The sequence below is a fragment of the Grampus griseus genome, assembly GCF_964374135.1.
Source record: "Grampus griseus genome assembly, chromosome: 4".
NCBI classification, from domain to species: domain Eukaryota; kingdom Metazoa; phylum Chordata; class Mammalia; order Artiodactyla; family Delphinidae; genus Grampus; species Grampus griseus.
This window is the reverse complement of record NC_138997.1, coordinates 114,503,770-114,513,620: the sequence shown is the minus strand read 5'-3', so window position 1 is coordinate 114,513,620 and position 9,851 is coordinate 114,503,770. Positions and strand designations below refer to the sequence as shown.

At 38.2% G+C, this 9,851-nt stretch overlaps 1 pseudogene across 1 annotated transcript; it reads right to left on the bottom strand.

Moving 5' to 3' along the window:
* Positions 1-8,335: 8,335 nt before the first annotated feature.
* LOC309821648 (small ribosomal subunit protein uS5-like) lies at positions 8,336-9,259 on the bottom strand (annotated as a pseudogene). The gene has a single exon. The product of its transcript is annotated as a small ribosomal subunit protein uS5-like (transcript).
* Positions 9,260-9,851: the final 592 nt, after the last annotated feature.

The window sequence follows — 9,851 nt, the reverse complement described above, 5'->3', positions numbered from 1 at the left end:
TATTAAACCTATCCTAAAAGAAATATTGAAAGGTCTTCTCTAAATAGAAAAGAAGCAAGAAGATATAGAAAACAGGAAATCACAGTTGGAAAGTAAATCACTTAAATAAGCCAGTATACAGATCAAAAAGAAAAAATCTATTTGTGAAAGTGATGATAACAAAAGGAACAGCAAAAGGATAAACATAAAGATGTAAAAGAGGACATCAAAATCATAAAATGTGGAGGAGGAGTGTAAGAAAATGTAGATTTCTTTTTTTTTAGAAGGTGTTTGAGCCTATATGAGTATCAGTCTAAAGTAAGCAGATATAGGAAGGAGTTAATATACTTGAGAAACAGGGTAACCACAAATCAAAAACATACAATAGATTCACAAAAACCAAAAAGAAGAGAATATAAGCATAAAAGGAAATCATCAAACTGCACACAAAAAAAAGAAAAAGAAAGGGACAAAAAAGAAACAGAATCAACTGGAAAACAAGGTTTAAAATGGCAATAACTACCTTAAATGTCAATGGACTAATGTTCCAATCAAAATACATAGAGGGGCAGACTGGATAAAAAAAACAAGAGCCTACAATATGCTGCCTACTAGAGACCCACTTTAGGGCAAAGGATATACATAGATTAAAAGTGAGGGGATGGAAAAAGATATTTCATGCAAAGGGAAATAACAAGAAAGCAGGGGTTGCAATATTCATATCAGACAAAATAGACATTAAAACAAAGGCTGTAAAGAAATATGAAGGACACTATAAAATGATAAAAGGATCAATACAAGAAGAGGATTTTACACTCATCAACATATATGCACCTAATATAGGAGCAACCAAATACATAAAACGAATACTAACAGACATAAAAGGAGAAATTGTTGAGAATACAATAATAGTAGGAGACTTTAACAATGCACTCACATTAATGGACAGATCTTCTAGACCAAAAATCAGTAAGGCAACAGAGATCCTAAATGATACAATAGAAAAGTTAGACTTAATTGATATTTTTGGGACATTACATGTTAAAAAAACGGAATACACATTCTTTTCAAGCACACATGAAACATTCTCTAGGATTGACCACATACTAGGGCACAAAACAAACCTGAACAAATTTAAGAGCATAGAAATTATTTCAAGCATCTTCTCTGACTACAACAGCATGAAACTAGAAATCTACCACAGGAAAAGAAATGAGAAAAAAAACAATTACATGGAGACTAAATAATATGCTACTACAAAACCAATGGGTCAACAAGGAAATCAAAAAGGAAATTTAAAAAAATACCTTCAGGGCTTCCCTGGTGGCACAGTGGTTAAGAACCAGCCTGCCAATGCAGGAGATATGGATTCAAGCCCTGGTCTGGGAAGATCCCACATGCTGTGGAGCAACTAAGCCTGTGCACCACATCTACCGAGCCTGTGTTCTAGAGTCCGCGAGCCACAACTACCAAGCCCATGAGCCACAACTACTAAAGCCCGAATGCCTAGAGCCTGTGCTCTGCAACAAGAGAAGCCACCGCAATGAGAAGCCCACACACTGCAACAAAGAGTAGCCCTCACTCACCGTGACTAGAGAAAGCCTGCATGCAGCAACAAAGACCAAAAATAAATAAATAAATTTATATTAAAAAAATACCTTGAGACAAATGACAATTGAAACACATCCATATAAAATCTATGGGATGCAGCAAAAGCAGTTCCTAGAGAGAAGTTCATAGTGCTACAAGCCTTCCTGAGAAAACAAGAAAAAATCATAAAAAACCTAACCTACCACCTATAATAATTAGAAAAAGAACAAACAAAATCTAAAGTCAGCAGAAGGAAGGAAATAATAAAGATCAGAGAGGAAATAAACAAAATAGAGATTTAAAAAACAATAGGAGGAACTTCCCTGGTGGTTCAGTGGTTAAGAATCTGCATACCAATGCAGGGGACACAGGTTTGATCCCTGGTCCAGGAAGATCCCACATGCAGTGGAGCAACTAAGCCCGTGCGCCACAACTACTGAAGTCTGCGCGCCCTATAGCCCGTGTGTCACAACTACTGAGCCCGCACACCACAACTACTGAAGCCTGTGTGCCTAGAGCCCATGCTCTGCAACAAGAGAAGCCACCACAATGAGAAGCCTGCATACCACAACAAAGAGCCCCCGCTCTCTGGAACTAGAGAAAGCCTGCACGCAGCAATAAAGACCCAACGCAGCCAAAAAAATCAAATAAAATAAATAAAATTTTTAAAAATCTGTAAAAAAAAAAAAAATAGAAAAAAGTCAATAAAACCAAGAGATGGTTCTTTCGAAGGGTAAACAAAATTAACAAACCTCGGGCTGGGCTCACCAAGAAGAAAAGAGACAGCACCCAAATAAACAAAATAAGAAATGAAAAAGGAGAAATATCAACCAATACCACAGAAATACAAAAAAGAATACTATGAACAATTATATGCCAATAAATTTGACAACCTAGAAGAAATGGACAACTTTCTAGAAACATACAGTGCACCAAAATGAATCAAGAAGAAAGGGATAACTTGAACAGACAGATCACCAAAAGTGAAGTACAATCTGTAATTAAACAAAAACAAAAAAACAAACAACGAAAACAAAAACAAACTCCCTATAAGCAAAAGTCCAGGACCAGCTGGCATCACAAGTGAATTCTACCAAACATACAAAGAAGAGTTTTACCAATCCTTCTCAAACTCTTCCAAAAGATTGAAGAGGAGGGAATACTCCCAAAGATATTCTGTGAAGCCACCATCACCCTGATACCAAAACCAGACAAAAATACCAGACAAAACCAGACAAAAATAAAAATAAAGTTACAGGCCAATATCTTTGATGAATATAGATACAAAAATTCTCAACAAAATACTAGCAAACTGAATCCAACAACACATAAGAAAGATCATACACCACAACCACGTGGGATTCATCTCAAGTTCACAAGGATGGTTCAACATATGCAAATCAATCAATGTGATACACCACATCAACAAAAGAAACAACAAAACCACATGATCATCTCAACAGGTGCAGAGAAAGCATTTGAGAAAATTCAACATCCATTCATGATAAAAACTCTTTCCAAAGTGTGTATAGAGGAAGCATACCTCAACATAATAAAAGCCATTTATGACAAGCCCACAGCCAATATAACACACAATGATGAAAAGCTGAAAGTGCTAAAATCTGGAACAAGACAAGGATGCCCCCTCTCACCACTTCTCTTCAACATACTATATTTAAAATAGATAACGAACAAGGACCTACTGTATATCACAGGGAACTCTGCTCAATATTCTGTAATAACCTAAATGGGAAAAGAATTTGAAAAAAATAGATACTTCTATATGTATAACTGAATCACTTTACTGTACTGAAACTAACACAACGTTGTTAATCAACTATACTCCAATATAAAATAAAAACTAAAGGATAAAAAAGGACAGGAAAAAAAGGTCAGTCAGGTCTACTTGATCCAATGTGGTTTTCCTGTGTGAAACTCTAAAGTTGTGTTTTTGTTCCCCCTCACTGAAAAGACCATATGGCTTTCATTGTATAAAGATAGAATTTTATCCATCCATCTCTGTTTTAGCAGAAGTATAAATTCAATTACATTTGATAAAGATAAAAAGGAATCTTCAAATTGTCCATTACACAAAAATAAAATAAAGCACCCTTGTGCTGACTATTTAGCCCATGAACAGAAGTAAAATGTCACGTACATTATGGCAATTTCTACAGATTACAGCTACCATGATTTTATGTGTTACATTTTATATGGAAGTAGAATAAACAAAATTCCAACAATAACAAAAAGCACTGTGTTTCCCTCCATATTTCTTATTGAAATATTTGAAGTACAAAACTGGTTATGGCCTAAGAAGCCTTGTAATATTTGACAACACTAGTGACCACTGCTGAAAAGGTTTGAGATTTTTTTAAACAAACAATCAAGAATGGATTAATTTGATACTAATTTTATCACAATGAAGTTTTTAGTGAAGGATTCCTATTATGAGATTTTTTCTAATTTGTTACTGCTGATAACACAAAGGTTAAAATAACAGAAAATAAAAATGAGCAGAAGAACCAAATAGACATTTCTCCAAAGAAGACATACAGATGGCCAATAGGCACATGAAAAGATGCTCAATATTGCTAATTATTAGAGAAATGCAAGTCAAAACTACAAAGAGGTACCACCTCACACTGGTCAGAATAGCCATCATTAAAAAGTCTACAAATAACAAATGATGGAGAGGGCATGGAGAAAAGGGAACCCTCCTACACTGTTGGTGGGAATGTAAATTGATACAGCCAGTATGGAGAACAGTATGGAGGTTTCTTAAAAAACTAAAAATAGAACTACCATACGACCCAGCAATCCCACTACTGGGCATATACCCTGAGAAAACTATAATTCAAAAAGAGTCATGTACCAAAATGTTCATTGCAGCTCTATTTACAATAGCCAGGACATGGAAGCAACCTAAGTGTCCATCAACAGATGAATGGATAAAGAAGATGTGGCACATATATACAATGGAATATTACTCAGCCATAAAAAGAATCAAAACTGAGTTATTTGTAGTGAGGTGGATGGACCGAGAGTCTGTCATACAGGGTGAAGTAAGTCAGAAAGAGAAAACAAATACCATATGCTAACACATATATATGGAATCTAAGAGAAAAAAAAAAATAAAGGTCATGAAGAACCTAGGGGTGAGACAGGAATAAAGACACAGACCTACTAGAGAATGGACTTGAGGATATGGGGAGGGGGAAGGGTAAGCTGTGACAAAGTGAGAGAGTGGCATGGACATATATACACTACCAAACGTAAAACAGATAGCTAGTGGGAAGCAGCCACATAGCACAGGGAGATCAGCTCGGTGCTTTGTGACCACCTAGAGGGGTGGAAGAGGGAGGGTGGGAGGGAGGGAGATGCAAGAGGGAAGAGATATGGGAACATATGTATATGTATAACTGATTCACTTTGTTATAAAGCAGAAACTAACACACCACTGTAAAGCAATTATACTCCAATAAAGATGTTATAAATAAATAAATAAATAGTCTACAAATAACTAATGATGGAGAGGGTGTGGAAAAAAGGGAACCCTCCTACACTGTTGGTGGGAATGTAAATTGATACAGCCACTATGGAGAACGGTATGGAAGTTCCCTAAAAAAGTAAAAATAGAGTTGCCCTATGATCCAACAATCACACTCCTGGGCATATAACCAGACAAAACTAATTCAAAAAGATACATGCACCCTACATTCATAGCAGCACTATTCACAATAGCCAAGATATGGAAACAATCTAAATGTCTATTGACAGATGAAGGGATAAAGAAGATGTGGTATATATATACAATGGAAAATTACTCAGCCATAAAAAAGAATGAAATAATGCCATTTGCATCTACATGGATGGACCTAGAGATGATCATACCAAGTGAAATAAGTCAGAAAGAGAAAGACAAATACCATATGATATCATTTACATGTGGAATCTAAAATATGACACAAATGAACTTACCTATGAAACAGAATCAGACTCACAGACATAGAGAACAGGATTGTGACTGCCAAGGAGGAGTGGGGTTTAGAGAGGAATGGACTGGGAATTTGGGGTTAGTAGATGCAAACTATTACATATTGAATGGATAAACAACAAGGTCCTACTGTATAGCACAGGGAACTATATTCAATATCCTGGGATAAACCATAATGGAAAAGAACATAAAAAAGAATGTGTATATGTGTATTACTGAGTCACTTTGTTCTACAGCAGAAATTAACATAACGTTGTAAATCAACTATACTTCAATAAAAAATAAATAAAAACAAATCGGAAGGGAAGAGGTAAAATTGTCACTACATGCAGATGACATGACACTATACAGAAAAGCCTAAAGACTACACACAAGAGCTACTAGAACTGATAAATGACTTCAGCAAGGTAGCAGGATACAGGATTAACATACAGAAATCTGTTGCACTTCTTTATGCTAACAATGAAACATCAGAAGGGGAAAGTAAAAACAATCCTTTTTTTTTTTTTTTCAGTGCAGAAGCAAAGGAAAGCTTTATTTTTCGATCAAAGAATGGAGTAGTGCAAGCTTGAGCTCTCGAGGACACGCTCTTCCTGACAGGCCATGGGTGGGGCTTCTTTATAGGATTCTGGTCTGCAGGGAGGGGGTGGAGTCCTTGCAGTCCTGCGCATGCATAAAAACAATCCGTTTTAAAATCACATCCCCCCCTCAAAAAAAACAGAATACATAGGAATAAATCTGACCAAGGAGGTGAAAGACTTATATGCTGAGAACTATTAAACATTGATAAAGGAAATTGGAGATGATTCAAAGAAATGGAAAGATATCCCATGCTCTTGGATTGGAAGAATTAATATTGTTAAAATGGCCATATTACCCAAAGCAACCTACAGATTTAATGTGAGCCCTATTAAATTACCCATGACATTTTTCACAGAAATAGAGCAAATAATCCTAAAATGTATATGAAACCACAAAAGACCCAGAATTGTCAAAGCAATCCTTAGGAAAAAGAACAAAGCTAGAGGCATAACCCTTCCAGACAATACCACAAAGCTACAGTAATAAAGACACATTTGTGTATTGGCACAAAAACAGACATATGGACCAATGGAACAGAATAAGAGCCCAGAAATAAACCCACACACCTACAGTCAATTAATTTTGGACATAGGAGGCAAGAACATACAATGGAGAAAAGACAGTCTCTTCAGCAAGTGGTGTTGGGAAAGCTGGACAGCCACATGTAAATCAATGGAGTTAGAACACACCCTCACACTCTACACAAAGATAAACACAAAATGTCTTAAAGACTTAAATATAGACATGACACCATAAAACTCCTCGAAGAGAACATAGGCAAAACATTCTCTGACATAAATCATACCAACGTTTTCTTAGGTCAATCTCCAAAGGCAATAGAAATTAAAGCAAAAATAAACAAATTGGGCCTAATCAAACTTATAAGCTTTTGCACAGCAAAGGAAATCATAAACAAAATGAAAAGACAACCTACAGAATGGGAGAAAATATTTGCAAATGATGCAACTGACAAGAGCTTAATTTCCAAAATATACAAACAGCTCATACAACTCAATAACAAAAAATCAAACAGTCCAGTCGAAAAATGGGTAGAAGACCTGAATAGATATTTCTCCAAAGAAAACATCCAGATGGCCAATGGGCACATGAAAAGATGCTCAACATTGCTAATTATTAGAGAAATGCAAATCAAAACTACAATGAGGTACCAACTCACACCAGTCAGAATGGCCATCATTAAGGGATCTACAAGCAGGAATTAACACAACGTTGTAAAGCAATTATACTCCAATAAAGATGTTAAAAAAAATCTACAAATAACAAATGCTGAAGAGGATGTGGAGAAAAGGGAATCCTCCTACACTGTTGGTGGGAACGTAGATTGGTACAGCCACTATGGAAAACAGTACGGAGGCTCCTTAAAAAACTAAAAATGGAGTTGCCATATGATCCTGCAATCCCACTCCTGGGCATGTATCCAAAGAAAATGCTAATTTGAAAAGATGCATACACCCCAATGTTTACAGCAGCACTATTTACAATAGTCAAGACATGGAAACAGTTTACATATCCATCAGCAGATGAATGGATGAAGAAGATGTGGTATATAGATACAGATATAGATAAAATGGAATATTACTCAGCCATAAAAAAAGAATGAAATAATGCCATTTGCAGCAACATGGATGGACCTAGAGATGATCATACTATGTGAAGGAAGTCAGGCAGAAAAAGACAAATATCATGATATCACTTACATGTGGAATCTTAAAACTGATGTAAATGAACTTATTTCCAAAATGGAAACAGACTCACAGACATAGAAAACAAACTTATGGTTACCAAAGGGGAAAGTGGTTGAGGGGGGAGGAGGATAAATTAGGAGTTTGGGATTAGCAGATACAAACTACTATATCTAAAATAGATCAACAACAAGGTCCTACTGTATAGCACAGGGAACTATATTCAATAACTTGGAATAAACTATAATGGAAAAGAAAAAATAATCACTCTTCATCAATTCAGGCAATTTGGGCACTCTAAAATACAATTTATGTAGGAAACTATACAGGTAAGGTAGGATAAATCCTTAATTCTTTCCTTAAATGATGATTATCAGAGTATCAGCCTGGTACAGCAGTGACTTCCAAAGGTGACAGATGAGTTTTGAGGTTCTTTTTTCCTTTGGCTCTCTTCTTTTATTCGTTCTTTATGAACTCATGGATCTTTTTTTTTAAACTAGCTTCATTCACTTTATTTTTCCTATAGAAAACTATGTGGTGGCTACAGCTGGAGCCTGAGTCCTCTGCAGGGAAACTCTGGTGCGGGTCTTTACAAGATGGTCAGTGAATTCCTGATATGGAGACTTGGTGAACACCGTCTCTTTCCAGAGATCAGGAGTGAGATAACTGTAGGTCTTGGAAATGGCATCAAAAGTGGCCTTGGCCAAGTTGCCCAGCGTGGCAGTGCAGCCCCTGGCAGAGGTGTAGCAGTCGTCAATTCCAGCCACCATCAGTAGCTTCTTGGGCACAGGGGCTGAGACGATGCCAGTGCCCCTGGGGGCAGGGATGAGGCGCACCAGCACAGAGCCTCAGCGGCCAGTCACCTTGCAGGGGACGGTACGGGGCTTGCCAGTCTTGTTCCCCCAGTAGCCTCGTCGCACGGGGACGATGGAGAGCTTGGCCAGAATGATGGCCCCACTGATAGCAATGGCTACCTCCTTAGAGCACGTCACACCCAAACCAACACGTCCATTCTAATCCCTATGGCGACAAATGCCTTGAACCTGGTCCGCTGGCCAGCACGGGGCTGCTTTTGCACAGGCATGATCTTCAAAACCTCCCCCATGACGGATGACCCCAAGAAAAAGTCAGTGATCTCAGATTCCTTGATGGGCAAAGAAAAGAGATAGATCTCCTCCAGGGACTTGATCTTCACGTCCCTGACCAGGCGGCCCAGCTTGGTGACGGGGAGCCACTCCTTGTCCCTGGCCTTGCCTCCGCGAGCTCCGCAGCCTCGGCCCCGGCCCCGACCGCGACCCCGGCCCCGACCCCGGCCCCGGCCCCCGCTGCAGAAGCCTGCGCGGAAGCCATTGCGGCCTCCCATTCCAGGGCCCCCGGGGCCTCCCGTAGCACCGGCGGCATCTGCCATTTGGTGCTTTTACGGAAAAAAAGCAATGAACTCATGGATTTTTTATATTTTCCACATGTTTCAACAACTGTAGTCATTATTCTTTTTTGGCTGCTCAACGCATCGCGTCTTTAGGCAGTGGGCACCCTTTAGAACGGCTGCTGTGTCCCTTTGGCGTGTCCTCAGACGTCTTTGGGAGCTTCCTCTCCTTTGGGCAGAACAGGAAGTCCCAAGCTCACCTGAGCTTTTCCTGACCCAGACCCAGAATCAAGCATTTCTCCAAGGAGTCATAGTTTCTTTTAGTGGGGGAAATTTCCCATTTTTTCTACTCTAAAATACTTACATTTCAAGATGAAGCTGAATTTAACTACATGATCAAGTTGAAAATCAACTTATTTCAAAGACTAAAAACCCACTTACGTGCCACTCACGAAAGACATTTTGATGAATATTACCAGGCACACACAAGTAAGATTATCAAAGCACTCTGGGCATTTCCTCACTGGTTCTGCAATATTCCCGTTAAGTTGGTACAAGATAGTTTATCCCCATGTAACAAGGTGAGCTGAATAGAAAAGCAGAAACTTAATTGTACAGAATATTAGAGGCATAT